At 50.6% G+C, this 14,872-nt stretch overlaps 1 protein-coding gene across 3 annotated transcripts in view; it reads right to left on the bottom strand.

The window, feature by feature from the left end:
• Positions 1-9,859, bottom strand: part of ZBTB44 (zinc finger and BTB domain containing 44) — a 564,887-nt gene extending 555,028 nt beyond the window's left edge. For 2 of the 3 annotated variants that reach the window (XM_069614132.1, XM_069614133.1), the window contains exon 1: positions 9,514-9,858. The gene's annotated coding sequence lies outside the window, so the exon portion shown is untranslated. Of the gene's footprint in view, positions 1-9,513 lie in introns of all 3 variants that reach the window. The other variant, XM_069614134.1, reaches the window with a different exon arrangement.
• Positions 9,860-14,872: the final 5,013 nt, after the last annotated feature.

The raw sequence follows: 14,872 nt of genomic DNA, 5'->3' as shown, positions 1-14,872 counted from the left end.
GCTCGCTTGACATCCAGGCAGTGTCAATCCTCTACCTCAGCAGAGGATGCAGCAGGAAAAAAAAGCCATAAAGACCACCTTGTGAGACAGATGGAACCGAGAGGAGATTCGGTACACAGCAAGGTTCACACCGCAGGACTAGAGCCTCCTCCCGGACCACCAGAAACAGAGGCTGACACAAGAGGGCCGATTTCCCGCAACTGCTGAGTGACGTAACCACAATCAAAAAGGTAGTCTTCAGTGTCAGCCACCTCAGCTCCACACCCTCCAGGGGCTCAAAGAGAGAACTCTGCCACATAGACTGGACCAAAGGAAGGTCCCAAGTGGCACCCCCCCAACTGGGCCCAAACGACAAGAATCACTTGGGAGGGGACCAGGAAATCCAAAATGCCTGAATGGCCGCCTACTGAGAAGGTAGAGACCGGCAACCCTTTCTCTGCCCCTTCATGGAGAATTGCAAAATGTCCGTCAGACCACAGACCGGCACCAGCACACCCCTAAGGGAACAGCAAGGCCAAAAAAGTAGCCCCAAGGTGGACGCAAGACTACAGCGTAGAGGACCGACATGCCTGCTGGACCATCCCAGACAGCGGCAGAAAGGCCTTACACCTGCAGACACCTCTCTGTTTCCAGAGCACCCCCCCTCACAGAGATAGGCGAAGAGGGGAAGAGGGGACTGGCCCCTCCGCAAAAGAGGGGACTGGCCCCTCCGCAACTGAGACAGTAAACTGGGCAATGTCCACGGAGAAGCCAACCACCCCAGCCGAGGCCAGTAAGGAACCACCAGGACAAGCACCCCCGGAGACTCCCTGATTGCTGCTGATGATCCTCTAAATCAGGCAACCAGAAAATCCGGTGGTCAGGCTAAGGAAAGAGTCCACACACCAGGCCACAGGGGGTGGAGTCCGTGAACAAAACCAGGGAAGCTGAGCGATGCGGGGTGAGGCAGAGAGGTCCAGACAGGGACGGCTGAAACACCACAAGGCGATGGACATCTCCACCGATACCCGAAAAATCCAGCTGAGCTAGTCTGCACTCACATTGTCCACCCACCCCCGGTTATGGAGTTCCCGCGAAGAGACCAAGCAAGCTTCAGCTCAGGCCCCGATGGACAAGGCCAGATTCTCCAGGGAGATGATATAAGTCAGAGCTGCATTATTGTCCCTCCGAACCAGAACATCCTTTCCCAGGATCAAAGGACCGAAGATCACCAAAGCCCTGCGAATAGCAGCCAACTCCTTCCAATTGGAGGACCTCCCCTTGTCCTGAAGAGACCACATCGCCTGATGAGACTAGTCCTTGAGAGTTGCCCCCCCAACCTTCCAGGCCGCAAGAATGATCAGCAAGGCAGGGGACAAGGGCTCAGCCCTCCGGAGATGGGACCCGATCAACAACCAGCACAGAGACCCCAGAGGGGAGATGTGATCGGTATCAAAGAGTCCTACTGAAGGGTCGCCAATGGCACAGCAGGTGGCGCACCAATGGCCTCAAAAGCAGTTGTGCCCAGGGGACCAAAGAGGCAGGAAGCCATGTGACCCTGGAGACAACAGCTCCCTGGCCATAGCCAAGTCCTTGCGCAAAAGACCCCTACCCCTACCCCCCAGAGCGACTAGAGCCGGGAGGCCCTGTCCAGCGGGAGCTGGACCAACCCCTCCCAAGTCCAGAACTGGGCACTAATGAACCAGAGAGACAAAAGAAACACCGAACCAGGCCCCAGCAGACGTGACGATGGACCAACACCTGGGGGCAAGACCCGGCCTTGGAACATCCAATCGTCCAAGCAGGGTTGCACCTAAATCCCAGCTAGGTGCCAGGATGCCAAAAGGGGAGCCAATAACTTTGCAAAGACCGGCAGAGCAGATTTGAGCCCAAAGAACTGAACACATAATTGAAAATGCTCCAGCCCCACGGCGAACCACAGGAAGCGCCGATGACTCTGGAAGTTCGGGACATGGTAATTATGCATCCTGCAGGTCGGAGAAACCAACCTATCCCCCTTGACAGAGTCAGGATGATTGACTGCAGGGTCTCCATATTGAAGAGTTGTGTCCGAGCAAAAGCATTCAGGCCCCATAGATTGAGAATGAGCCTGAAGCAGAGCCGCCCCCCTGGCTTGGGGACCAGAAAGACCCAGGAATAGAAAGGCATCCCCCTGTGGCCTGCGGACACTGGGACAATGGCTTGCTTCTTAAGGTGTCCTGGAGGGCAGTGCGCAAGGCCACACAGTGACAGACGTCCCTGGGCAGAGGCGCCCGAAAACTGGTCCAGCTGGTACCCCAGACGAACCGTAAAACAAGCCCAGGAGTCAGAGGCCAAGAGGTCCCAGATCCGAGAAAAGCAAGACAATGAAATCCCACCAGCCTACAGTGAGCGTCAGGACTTCTGAGGCTCAGGAAGGGAACTGGGATGATGAAAGGACCACAAACACTGCTTATAAGACTTGCGAGGAGGCCGAAAACCCCCCGCGACCCAACCCTCTTCCTTAACTTTTCAGCATGCTAATCTGTCTTAAAGACCTGAAGAACATCCCAAACAACTTCCAACCCTAAAGGGAAGATTCAATGCAGCAGGCTTCTGGGATCCATCCGCCTTCCAATCCTAAAGACACAAATGCTGTCTGCCAGTAATGGTGACGCCCATGGCCATAGCTGTTCCCTGCACACCATCATAAAGCAGGTCTGAAATGAACGTGAACTGCCGCATGCCCGACATGAGCTGGGACAATCAGTGCAATCATACAGAGATTGCTGCAGTTTCCAAAAACATGCTAACACTGTCGGCAGCATAGGATCCGTAGGTGTTGGACTGCAAGGCCAGATTAGACGCCATGAAGGAGTTCCTGAGGGCAGAGTCCACCTCCCTGTCCACCAGGTACCTGACAGCCGTTTCATCCACTAACATGGGGGAAAGTCCCACCAGGCTAGTCAGATTGCCATCCACCTCCACAGTGGCAGGCATCAGGGTTTCCTCAACCATGAGGGGGGAATACAGCTTTGCCATAAACCGGGGCATGGAGATCTGCTCAAGCCAGGCTGATTCCCGCAGAACCTTGTCCCGAATGTTTGACATCATAGGGAGGCCCAGGTTAGGGAAAGGTTTACACAGGTGAATAGACGCCTCTGAAGTCCACTCCACCACCGACGGCTGCTCAAACCCCATAGAGCGGTATATCTGATCAACCAGAAGCTGGACCTTGCCCAGTCCAAGGAGTTCCCTGTGGCCTCCTTGTCAGCAGATGAAAGGGTGCACTAGCATCATCTGAAGAAGAGAAAGAGCAGGACAAAGACACATGGACAAACTTCGGCCCTCCCAGCCCTGCCGCATGGCTGGCCAGAAGAGAGGCATGAAGTCCTTCAAGGAAACACCAGGATCAGGAGCCACCACCTTCCTCCGCTTAACCACCCTGGAATAAGAGGCCAATTCCTCATATAGCTGCATGTTTCCCCATTGTAAATACAGTCATAGCCACCAGAAAACACCTCAGCAGTGTCTCGACCACCATCTCAACTAAATAGCCCGGGAAACCCCTGGGCGGCGTCCCAGTTGCCCAGCAACAAGGCAGCATAGCCAGGGTCACAGTCAGAAAAGAGCAGGGGGCGCACAGCCGGGGTGGAGCTCCGCTACTCCGGAGAGCTATGTCCCCCCGGGGCTCTCCCCGACATGCCCCCATACCGCAGCAGACACACTGGCACTTTAGACAGAAACAGCAGGAACCCAAATGCGAACCACGCCAAACCGAAAACAGGGGGCGGCCTCCACCCGGCCTCCATTCAACATGAGCCGTAGGGCGACAGGAGGCACAGCGGTGAATGCAGCAAAAAACGGGGGACAGAAGCCCTACCACTGCCCCCGCCCGCCCCAATACAGACTTACCAGAGTCTCAAGGAGTCTCAGGTAGGGGCCGGCCCCAAGACCATATGTGGACCACATCTGGAGGCCAACAGGCACACCCCACATTGCCTGAGGACACCAGACAGCCAGCCACCAGACCCCACAGCCCTACAGGGAGACCAACTGGCATCCTGTGCCCTGCCAGCCCCCAAAACCCATAGCAGATTCGCCGAGCGAGGGCCACCAACCGTTGCCCCTCACAAGCCCAGCATGGAGAGGATCCAGTAGTGCTGGCAGGAACAAAGGAGCTGCAGTGTGGTGAGTATGTAGGAGGTACTCCTGGGAGTGGAGGTCCCAGAGAAAGTCTGCTTGTTAAAAATAAAGTTCCTGTGAGCACAGAGTGTACTCAAAGGGTAAGTACTGGGACGAGAAAGAGTACTGTGGAGGTAATAGTATGTCCCACACAGGTCTCGAATAGCCAACAATGCTTTAGAACCGAAGCAATGAGCGCTTCCTCGAGTTTATAAGCTGCAAACGTAAGCACATCATCTTCTTAAAACGAGGGCCTAGCTGAACCATTTCAGCAAGAACCCCACTGCACAAGTGTGCATCACCCTTTGCTGTGTAGGCAGGTTACAAAATGTGCACTCTTCACCAGCCACTAGCTAGTGATATTTGATTCTTGGCGAGTAAGAAATGGTGTGCTTTCGTCTGTATGTACATAATTGAAGTGGCGAGTAACTTTTTTTAACGGCTGGGTAGTAGCTTGCAAATATTGTCCCCACTCCTGTAGGGATTTATTGAACACAAACAAGCACGGTTCTACACAACCCATAACCACAAATACTAGAGTTACAAAATGAGTGCTGCGATTTGGTATCGGAATACATGCCAACTAGAGCCAGGCACCGTTTATGGAGTTGTGGAAGGAGTGGTGAACTTGTCTCAACAGGAACCGTTTTATCCAGCCAGAGACAAAATCACACAACTCGCAGGTTAGTCAGAAAGAAAAACAAACACGCCCTTTCACAACTGAACACGTGTGTGTACAAACATCGGAAGCAGCTATGAGGGAGTGTCTGCCCGGCTGTGAAATGTGACCGTATAGCTCGGGTCAGTAGTGCACACATTAGCACAAGAAGCATGAGCAACCAGCAGGGTGGTGGAGCGGGACACATGCACTGAGGCTGTCGCACCAGAGCAGGCCTTAGGGCAGGACAGGCCGGACATTTGCCCGAGGACACCCTGCCATTAGAGTCAGACCCTCACCATATCAGCATGGGGGGGTAAAATTTGAAAATGTGGTGCTCCCCCCACCCTCTGCTGCATTTGCTGCCCGGGGCGCTGAGGCTTCCAAGGCCGGCCCTGCATCGCACAACTATGTGACCGTACCCGACCAGCAGAGGTTATGGTGCCCAAGTCGACCAATAGTAACATTTGTATTAGTTGAGGACTTGTGGCAGATGCAACACCTTGCAAAACGCTTCTAGGTGCTAGCATTGTGGCGAAAGGACTATTGCTCTGCAGGAGTACTGGGAAGGATAGTGGTTTAACAGCCTACCCAGTCTTAAACTACTATAAACCAGCCGGTATTCCAATCATAAAGGTGAAACAAGCATATTCAATAGAAATATCTTATTTGACCTATGAGACAACGTGGGCTAAAGGCTGATAAGTATGAAGTGAACAGCAGAAACCGTAAAAAGTGGAAAAAGCAGTAAGTGTGGCTCCTCGACCCTCAGCCTTGATACCAATGGCTCTTCTCAGCTGTCTTCCAGTTTTGGCTCTGATGGTCTATCTACACACTCTAGATCCAAAAGTCATGACAAATCGGAAGAGCTCTTGTCATACGACTCTGGTGTGGCAGGTGGGAACGTTGAGTCTGTCACATTGTTGCAAGAGTGAGTACGTTTATATCTTGAAAATGAAAATGACTACGCTGTAAAGCCTTTACTATGGGGCTTTTTTGCAATTCCATGTGCAGCTGTTGGTAATGTCTTTTTTCCAGTCTTGCAAAGTTGAGTGAATGTCAGCTGGTCTTCTGTGGCATCACTGCTATTTTTTTGTTTACCTCGCTGTGCGTGGTCCTACGAAAGGAAGAGGGGTCACTTTTCAGATGGGGATTGAGGGGGGGGGGCGAAGCAGATGCACAACCTTTGTTTTTGATGGGTGAAGGTCTGAAGCATACAGGTCCTATGTGCTCATCTGCTTTCTGTGAATTTGGTGCAGCCACTTGATAGTATGTTATTCGAATCGGGAAAGTCCTCGGGTTCCGTCGAACATGCGTCGAAAGACACGTCGACGGCCCAGGCAAAACGCTCATCTTTGAATTAACTCATTAAAAAAAAAAACACATCTCTGACACCCTCCTCAAAGCAAAGACGTCAAAACTCTGAATCCTCGACGCCCCTACCGTCGAAATCACAGGGTTCAAAAGACAAGGAGTACTCTGCCCCTAGAGACACCCGTTCAGGGACAATGCACCACAAACAGCCTCCTGCTCCAGAGCCTTTGCCTGCGCCAGTTTCCACAGTGTTAACAAGCTCCTCCCTATGGACCCAGGAACAGTTTGTTAGGGTTATGAGGAGAATGTCTAGTTTTGTTGATCAACACTTAGATTAATTTACCAACCTCCAGGGGCTCCCTCAAGGCGAAGCAGCCAGACGCCATAAGAGCCCGCCTGGATCTAACACAACCTAGTACATCTACCTATCAATACATGTCTGATGACCTATACTATTATGACACTTGAGGTTCCCTAGACCCTGGCTCATTAGCAGACCAAAGTGACATGGATACAGACCAATACTATGACGACGATGATGTATATATCATCCATTCTCCAGACCATACTGACCAACCAGTGGGTGATTCCCCTGTAGTAAACCAGCTGCAGTATAATCTTTTAAAAGCTGCAGAACACTTTAAAATCGATACCCAGGAGGCACAAGTCGATAAAGGCTTTGTAGAGGACATCCTCGTGGATAAGTGATCTTCATCTGTCCAAAGGCACATGCAGGCTTCTTTACTTACCCCCGATCTGACGAGGGCAGTCAACCCTCTCATTGAGAAAAGGTTTAGACAAACCCCATCAGACATATTGTACATTAGGGGACAGCTAAAGCCAGACTCTCGTAGTGAGCACCACAAGGAAGAGAGTGGCCACAGCTTTAGCCTCTGCCGAAGTCCCTCCTGACAAGGAGAGCAAAGAAATGTTCACCCGATGCGGGAAATTAGCTTCTTCATGGAGGCGGCTTTAATCCATGCAGTTTTAGAGGACAGCACTCTCAGCGTTCCTCCAACTACAACCAGGGCGGGCAGAAATTCCTTCAATGTTTTGGGTCAGTTATTTTCATGATAGTATTTCAATGTTATTCTTCCAGTCCCACAATTTTTCTTTTAGTTTAAAATCATTGACGTATATTCAAATGATGCACCGTCGCAGATGGCCTCAAGAACGTACCAACTCTCAAAAGAAAGTTGAAGTTTTTTTTTTAATGTTTAGCCGTCCCTCCTCATCTCCTGTGGTCTTTGTATAAACCATGTTTATTAGGTTTTTTTTTTAACAAGGTACACAGCATGTCGCAGAAAAGCACTTAAAATCAATCCACCTATGATCCTAAAACAATCCTGTGCCCCCCCGCTCACCCACCCTGGTCCATGCCCACACCCTCTCACCCGACTCGTTCAGCTAGTGCTACATCCCCTCCCAGAAGAACATCCCCGTAGCCCCCATTCACCCCTTGCCATTTATCCCAGATTTGGTTGTGTTTCTGGGGACAGACCCTATCTCTGTACACTCAGGCTTACAAATCACAGCAATGGTCCATTTACTCATAGCAGGCCGAAATCCTTGGCACTTCCCTGCCCTGCCCCATTCCCTTGCTACCTCCCTCTTGGCTGCTATTAGTGCTGTTTTTACCAGACTGTTCAGTGCGGGAGAAATCGATGCTTGCTCATTTGTGCGGCAAACCAAGCTTGGGTCAGTCCGCCACCGGCTTCCCCAAGATCCCTGATATTTTGCATCTGATCGCACTCCAAAAGGGCCTGATCCTGGGACAACCCCAGATAGTGTGAAGGAATGTGCCCTCTGCCATCCCGCATCTCAAACAGTTCGAGTCCATGGCGTGCCGCATCCCATATAGGCGGGTCCTGGTATAGTAAGTGCTATGCAATATTTTGACTTGATTAGTCTGTTTGCTGGAGATGCTCGCCTCTGTGGGGGATCCCAGTACTCCCACCCAATCCTCCACCCATTCTTCCTCATGAGACACCGACAAAACTGTAAGTGTGGCATGGGTGGGTATAGAGCTATTACTCTACTCCAGAAAGCTCCTGCCACTCTAACTTACCTTTCCATAACCTAGACTTACACATGCACCCTTAAAGAGAATAGAATTGTAAAAGTTAGCACGTGCCACACTTAGATGGAATTCTTATGTTTAGCCTGTGTCAAATTGTAAATGTTAGCATGTGCCACACTTAGATGGGGTCCTTAAATTTAGCCTGTGTCGCATCGGGATGGAGTTGTGAATGTTGGCATGTGCCACACTTGGATAGAATTCTTAAGTGTAGCCTGCGTCGCGTCCGGATGGAGTTGTGAATGTTAGCATGTGCTGTTTATAGTGATATTTTCAAATTACATTGTCGAAAGTCATAATGTTGAAAAAAAAAGTCGAAAAAAAGGTTTGAATGTCTATTTTTTTTCATTTTTTGTTCGAAATGGGAGGGTTCCCCCCCCCAACCTCCCTTTTTGTAATTTTTTTTGTTTTACCTCTTTTTTTTTACTTGCGGAACCCAATAAAAACATGTAAATAAAAAAATAAAACATTTGAAAAAAAATGTAGACATTTTTTTCAACATTTTTGGCATTCAACCTAATGTTTTCAACTTTTTCACTGCACACCAGCATGTGCCCCACTTGGATGGAGTCCTTAAGTTTAGCCTGCATCGCGTCCTGATGCAGTTGTGAATGTTGGCATGTGGCACACTTGGATGGAGTCCTTAAGTTTAGCCTGCATCGCGTCCTGATGCAGTTGTGAATGTTGGCATGTGGCACACTTGGATGGAATTCTTAAGTTTAGTCTGCGCCACTTCTAGATAGAAATGTGATTCAATGATTGAGATACGATTCACCTGCTGAGCCTGGACCAAGCGTACAATCATGAATCAATAACCAACTCACTAACACTTTTTTCCTCTGCATACACCTCTCAAACTCTAAACCAACACAACCGCAACTCTATAGCACAACAAACTTCACTACACCGCAACAACAAAACAAAGCACACAGACTCACACAACAGAACACAACAGATACCGACCGGAAAGCACCCCAGGACCAGCCAACGGACCCACCGAGCTGAGGCCGCCAACAGCACATCACTGCTTTCTTGCACTTTTCCTGCTTCCGCCACCTAACTCAACCTCCCCTCCTCTTTCAGAGCCGCCAGAGCACCAGGGGACCACTCCAGTGGTGATAGTGCGCGGTACAAATGTCCTTTATCATTTAACAATAATGCAAAGCCTCCAAAATAAAAGAATGCCCATTTAAGGTTCCCAAAAAAAAAAATTGACACTTTAAAGAATCAGAAATGTAAACAACTAGAAACACAGAGCAGAGTGAACCAGGCTCAGCATGCATTATGCCCTCTCCCGCAGGGGCAGTGGCTCTCCTCTTACCCGCGATGGGTGCTCCGTGCCCGTGGCCTCCACCTCCGGTGCCCCCCCGGCCCCGGTTCCCCTCCTCACACCAGGCCCGGGGCTGGCTGCGCAATGCGCATGCCCAGAGCCGCTCTCCGCAGTCAGCCTTGTGTATTTGTTTTTGCTCTCCTATCTCAGATTAACGGTCACCGGGTCCCCGCGCGCGCGCCGCCGCCCCTCCGCGGGCGCTCATTGGCTGACAGCGCCTTCCCCTTGTCTCGCGCTCGCTACAATGCTGGCCGCGCGGGGCCCAGACGCTCGCGCTCAGCCTTCGGAAGGGGGCGGGGGGAACACTCTGTTTGTGTCCCACAATGCCCAGCGGCTACCACTGTCTGCGAAAAGCAGGGTAGAGGGCGTGGCCCTGTCTAGGGGGGCGTGTCAAGCCATTGGTTGTCAATCTTTTGGTTGCCCGGAGACGCGCACTGTTTGGTCTTTACCTTAGTCAGGTTTCCCTTGTCTAAGCGGTCTCAGCGCTAAAAATAGACATAGGACCAGGGTCGCGGAGTAGCTTTACTTGGTAGGAAGAGCAAGGAAGCCATTTTGGAATGACTATATCTTTGCAGAAAATCTACAATGACCCAGTTTATCTTCACTAACATTCTCTATTTACTATGCACAATGTCTTAGAATCATAGAGCAGATCGGAAATATGTTTTGTAAAAGTTAAGAAATACAGAATCTCAAAGGAAAAATAGCATAAGTAGAATAAATAAAAACAAAAACATGAAAAGGTAAATGGTTTTAGAATTATACCATTCGTTAAAACGTGTTTTCCTTCAGATTCTATCTTTCCCTATACATCCCCATCTATTCGATGATTGTTTAGCCTGTTCAAAGATGGTCGTCATGTTTGTGTTAAAGTGAAGTCTTGATTTTTCCACATCCTTCTACTGTAGCGGACTGTGCAACTACTACGCACTTGCTGTGCTGATACTTTTACAGGTGAGATGTGTGGTCTGGATGACCCTGTCTTCTGCTTGATTGATGCAAGAATTTAACTCCCAAATAACAAACATTCATTAATTCTGTAGTAATGTAAAGGAGGATTATGTACTCCAGATCAGGAGTGCAACGAAACCAGTACATTCAGGCTCATTCGCACATACATTATGTTACGTTGCGAGTACGTGTGCGCATGCGTGAGTCTCGTTCAAGCCCACGCATGCGCGTTTGAAATAAACAGGTCCCGAACGGCAGTTGCCGCCGGGACTTCATGAGCACTAGACGCGTCTCTGTGCATCTCTGTATGTCAGTGTGTGTGCGTGTGATTGAGGTGGCCCGATCACACCCAACACGTAGCTCACAACTATTTGTGTTGCAAAGGCGGGTGAAATCACCTGATTTTGTTTTTGGCGTGTGAGACGCCCATTTGAATGAATGGGCGTGCAGGAAGCTTGCCGGGTGAGTCAGCCCTTTACAAGGCGGGTGACACCCGCCAAAAGCGTGTGAGTTGAGAGCTATGCCCAACATTGGCTACGAGGACGGCTGCCAGGAGAAGGTTTATAGTTGCACGCGAGTGTAACTATCACACGTCCTTCCTCCGACACAGCCCGGATCCGACATGATAACGGGCGGCCATTTTGGATTATGTTTGTGGCACAGTTGCGGCCCGCGAGGGTGCTCGTGCGCTGCCCACGGGCTAGAAAAAAAAACACATTTTTGGAACTTTTGTGGTTCTCCAGCTTGGAGAGCCGCAATTTTGGCCTGTGAGACCTCATTCTTCTCTGCAAAATGAGGAGCCAGCATCCCAAGCCCAGGGGCCCAACAGCAGTGGATCACTGAAGGTGGAGCCTGCTGAAAACACTGTCTACACGCCCAGGTAAGTGGTACACAACGAGGGACCACTCGTAAAGAACAGGTTTGCGGCCTCAATAACGTAGTGAGGTGCCTGTGTGACCTGCGAGTATGGGTGACAGCGATGGAGAGACGGCAGCACCTGCGAGAGTGGCGAGGCGACAGCACGGCTCGTTGGCGCCTATGCAGGAGTTCGACACCTCTGGCTCACCCTTCAAGTTAGGGCCCAAGTGGCTCATATGGCTTAAAACAGGGGAACAAATCTGATTTTGACAGAGGGCCGAAAGTACCTTACATAAGGGCTATAGTGGGCCGAAAAGTAAAAGTGGGCGGGGCGCTAGGCGGGACATATCAGGAGGCTTTTTCAACCCCCAATTTGTATTAAACACATGGAAAAAGAATATGTTTTTGAGGGGTAACGATTTTTATTGCATTTCACACTTACATTTTGTACTACACATTTTCCATTGTTATCATTTATTTCAATATAGTTATTGTATATCGTCTGTTTAATTAAATTATATATATTTTATTTGCCCTTGATTGGACATTCCGTTATTTTGGACTGCTATAGTTTGCTGTTTGGGTTGCCCAAGAGGAGTATGGCCTAGGTGTCACACTGCGCGCTCGCTCGCGGGCGCCACTTACCTGTCCTGGGGTCCCGGGTCCACGTCCGCAGCGGTCTCCTCCTTCATGGAGGCTGTACCCGCGGTGGCGTCTTTCCCCACGCCGGCCCGCGGTCCGGATAGGCTCTGTGGGCGCCGCCATCTTGCGAGGATCTGCGCATGCGCGGATCGTCAGTATCCGACTTCCCGCGCATGCGCAGTGTCGGAACATGCGTTCCAAGCCTCACTTTGATGCCGGGCTTTAAAAGAGCACCGCATACACAGGGACAACGCGTCTCAACACGGTTGTTACTGTGTATGCGCTGCTGGAGCCCTGGCGCCCGTGCCTCAGCCTCTCCAGTTCCTTACTCTGCATTACCCTGCCTTGTTCAGCCTCTCCAGTTCCTTACTCTGCATTACCCTGCCTTGTTCAGCCTCTCCAGTTCCTTACTCTGCCTTATCCTGCCTAGTCCAGCCTTTCCTCCTTGTCCTCTCCCTGCTCCTTAGTCCTCCTACCCCTTGCTTCCCAGTTCTACCTCGTCCTCGCCTGCCTCCCGGGTTAGGGTAGGGGATTTCCTGTCTGGGTTCCTGGTTTGCTTTCCTCCTGCTAGGTTAGTAGGATTTCCTTTCTGTTCTGTTGGACCTTGCAGACCTTCCTCCTTTATCTGTCTTGTGCCCTGCTGGTACCTGTGCCTTGCTACCCTCTTGGATGTTCCGGAGTTCAGCTTCCACCATTATCGGTGTCTTCACTAAGCCTTCTCTGCCAGTGGAAACACTGTCCCGACGCCACGCAAATACAGAGAAGTGCCACCCGTGGCGTTGGGAGTTGGTTCAGTGCCATCCTGTCATATATCGTCAGGAGGGTATTGGGCTAATTTCTCACGCTACTCATTCATCGGCAAGAGATACTCCGACAGACTGGCAACCTCAACTCCACGGTCTCCAGGAAGAAAAGGTAACCAGCGATCTCGTGAAGACTCGTTTAACAGATTGAGACGCCTTTCCTTCAGTCTCGACATGGACGACATGCAGGAATTACGCGAAGAAATGCGTGCCATGCGTCTTGAAATGACCACCCTCCGCCAGGAGAACGACACCCTTCGACAAGCAATGGGTCGGAGTATGGCTAACCCCTCACAACCAGCTACACCACCTGAGAACTCCATGGCTTACACTACTCCGATAAAGTATGATGGCGACCCGCGTCGAGTGGCAGAGTTCTGTACACACTGTCGGATCCATTTCCAGTTCAGGTCAAGTCATTTTGGTCAAGACAAGGCAAAGATCGGGTATATCCTTGGAAACCTAACCGGCAATGCACTTGCTTGGGCCGCACCTTTGGTCTCTACCAACAGTCCCCTTTTGGGTGATTTTGCTGCTTTCGAGAAAGCCTTTTTGGATCTCTTTAAACCGCCCAATCTGGCAGCCATGGCCCAGAATCAATTAATGGAGATCAAACAAGGACCAGGTGACATAATCCACTACATAAGTCGGTTTCGACAATTAGCAACCGATTCACAATGGCCCGAAATCATTCAGAAAACCTTGTTTCGCCGGGGACTACGAGAAGAGTACAAAGACAAATTGCTGCACATCCCGGAGCCAGAAACGTTGCCTGCATTGGTGGAACAAGTCTTACGCATTGACCACAGGTTAGCTGAACGACGGAGTGAACGTCGCAGATCTGACAGGTATCACCCGGTTCTTCCGGTACAGAACCCTGGACCAGCTGTCTCTTCCGATGTGGGCCCAGAACCCATGCAGTTGGGTGCCATCCGAGGCCCGTTGTCCGAGGCCGAAAAGAAAAAACAGCTAACGGCCTGTATGCCAAGGTAGAAAAATGTCAATTTCATATGGAAAGCATGGAATTTCTGGGCTATGTGATCAGCAGCACGGGAGTGCGGATGGATCCTGCGAAACTACAAGCTGTACGAGAATGGAAACCGCCACATGGCGTGAAGTCACTTCAAAGGTTCTTGGGCTTCGCCAACTTTTATCGACGCTTCATTCCACGCTTTTCTCAACTTGCCAACAGCCTAACCCGCCTGACCAGTACCAAGGTGCCATTTCTCTGGGACACGCAGGCGGTGGAGGCATTTCTGGAATTGAAAAAATCCTTCATGTCGGCTCCTGTTCTTAGACATCCAGATGATAAAAAGCCATTTGTGGTTGAAACAGACGCTTCGGACTACGCAATTGGTGCGTTCTTACTACAACAAGATTCAGTCACGGGAACAGAGCACCCGGTGGCTTACTACTCACAGAAATTGTCAGCGAGCGAGAGAAACTATGCGGTGATTGAAAAGGAATTACTGGCTATGAAAGCAGCTCTCGAGGAGTGGCGACATCACTTGCTGGGTGGGAGGTACCCGGTGGTGGTTTCCACAGATCACCGTAATCTACAGTTCCTGCGCTCTTTGCAATGCAGAACCTCCCGTCATGCTCTTTGGGCCTTTTTCTTTTCGCAGTTTGATTTCACTGTCACGTACATTCCTTGTTCCCAGAATACGAAGGCTGATGCTCTGTCTCGGTCTCTGGAAAACAACGTTGAAGGTGCCAAGGAACCGGAGCCTCTGATAGCGTCAAAGCATTTTCTATCGATGGTGACTCCCCAGCTCCAACAGTTGATAAGAGCCACACGAACGGATCCCTCAAGATTACAGATACTACAACGCTCTGACATCAGGGAACGTGACGGCTTGTTGTTCTTTAAGGATCGTCTGTACGTTCCCACCTTGGAACTCCAGAAGATCGTTCTACAGAATAGCCATGATTCCGTCGTTTCTGGTCACTGTGGAGTCCGCACAACACAAGAATTGGTTGCACGGCAGTACTGGTGGCCTGGATGGGCCACGCTGGTAAAGCACTACGTGGATTCCTGCCCTGTATGTGCCCAGATCAAGATTCCTCGCAAAAGGCCCATTGGTCGCCTGAAACCC

The sequence above is a fragment of the Ambystoma mexicanum genome, chromosome 9, assembly GCF_040938575.1.
Source record: "Ambystoma mexicanum isolate Mex_15411 chromosome 9, UKY_AmexF1_1, whole genome shotgun sequence".
Classification (NCBI taxonomy): domain Eukaryota; kingdom Metazoa; phylum Chordata; class Amphibia; order Caudata; family Ambystomatidae; genus Ambystoma; species Ambystoma mexicanum.
Note: the sequence above shows the minus strand (reverse complement) of the source record. Positions and strands in the feature narration are given on the sequence as shown.